At 45.8% G+C, this 1,637-nt stretch overlaps 1 pseudogene; it reads right to left on the bottom strand.

Moving 5' to 3' along the window:
- LOC106734462 (ribosome biogenesis protein NSA2 homolog) overlaps positions 1-1,637 on the bottom strand; it is a 15,172-nt pseudogene that overhangs the window by 4,406 nt on the left and 9,129 nt on the right.

Raw genomic sequence — 1,637 nt, forward strand, 5'->3', positions numbered from 1 at the left:
CCCGCTCCCTATAAAAAAAATCTCAGAAAAAAAAAAAAAGAAAAAAAGCAAGCCACCAGGTCCAGGGCTCGAACCATGGTTGGGCATAGGGGTGTCCAGCACCTCATCCATCATGCCACCTGCTGGCCCCCTTACCTCATCCATCATACCACCTGCTGGCCCCCTTACCGAGACAGTTTAATTCCCCAAGCTACAAAGTTTGCTCTTTATTATACTTAGGTGTGATTTTTAGGAGATGTGAATTTTTTTTTTTTAACTGCCAGAGGGCATGCGCATTTGCTAGAGGCAGAGGGATAGATAGAAGGAGAGAAAGCATCCCCCTGAATGGGGTGTGGTCATGCTGCAATCCTTTCTCCTCCATTTCTCCATCCTATTGGGATCTGGGGTTTGCACACCTACGTGACATGACCAGCATGTTTTTCAAGTCTCTGGCGCTGGGGTTCAAGCTGTGGGTGGTCATGCAGGACTCAGTTCCCAACGCACAGTGCTTAACCGCTGTGCTTCAGGGCTAGCCTGAGACAGGAATTTCTATTTTCTTTTTTTTGAGATGGGAATTTTTAAAAGGCCAAATGTAAAAGTATATTTTCTTTTTAATCTTGCCATTAACTGATGTGGTGTGTGTGTGTGTGTGTGTATGTGTGTGTGTGTGTGTGTGTGTTTTCCCTGGCAGGATCTTCGTGTAACTCCACATAGGACTGATGTATTTATTGCCTTTAGGCTGCTCTATACCAGTCTGCTAGACTGTCCCTCTACTGGTCTGCTCCTTGGACCCATGCAAATATCTATCCACCTCTGTTGGGCCACAAAAGACCCCAGATGACGTCACGATCTTTAACAGGGACCAGCAGGTGGCATAGTGGTTAAGGTGTTGGACTCCCATGTAGTCGACTGCATTTCCAGTCCTGGACCTAGTGGCTTGAAACTCACACTGGGTGCGTGTTCACGCAAACCCCAAATCCCAAGAGGAAAATGGAGAAGGGATTGCAGCATGGCTATCCCCCCTGGGCGGGTAATTTCTCACTTTCTGCCTCTCTCTCTGTTTCTCTGGTGAACTCACATGCCCTATGGTAAAAATCTCTCTAAGCCATAAGATCTTGTTGGCCATGTGCATGTGGTTCCATGAAGGAAAAGCTTCATTTCCACCAAAACTCTGGCTTCCACTAAGACTCGGGGAATAGATGCTAGCGTCTTGTCCATCTAGTCAGTCTGCTTCCACTTCTCAGCTCCCTCCACTCCACCCAGAGCACATTCATTCAAAAATGTACAATGTTTACAAAACCTTTACAGTGCCTTTGTAGAAAGTAGGGTGTAACAGATAAGCAGACGAAGAAAATAAAATCCTTACATTCCCGGGAACCAGCAGTTAGTGTAATGGCTATGTTGCTGGACTCCCACGTAGTCGACCACGGTTCGCGTCCCGGTGGCTTAAAACTCAACATCCAAAAGATGAAGCCTTGATGTATACCCTTCTATCTAAGTGTGATATACATACTTTTAATTGAAACCATACTATCCATATTATTATTATTATTATTATTATTTTGAGAGAGATTTTCACTGTAGGGCGCGTGCGCTCGCCAGACAGACAGAGAGAGACATAGAGACAGAAAGCGAGAAATCACCCCCCAGGGGGGATG

Source organism: Tupaia chinensis, unplaced genomic scaffold, assembly GCF_000334495.1.
Source record: "Tupaia chinensis unplaced genomic scaffold, TupChi_1.0 Scaffold000119_2, whole genome shotgun sequence".
NCBI lineage: Eukaryota > Metazoa > Chordata > Mammalia > Scandentia > Tupaiidae > Tupaia > Tupaia belangeri.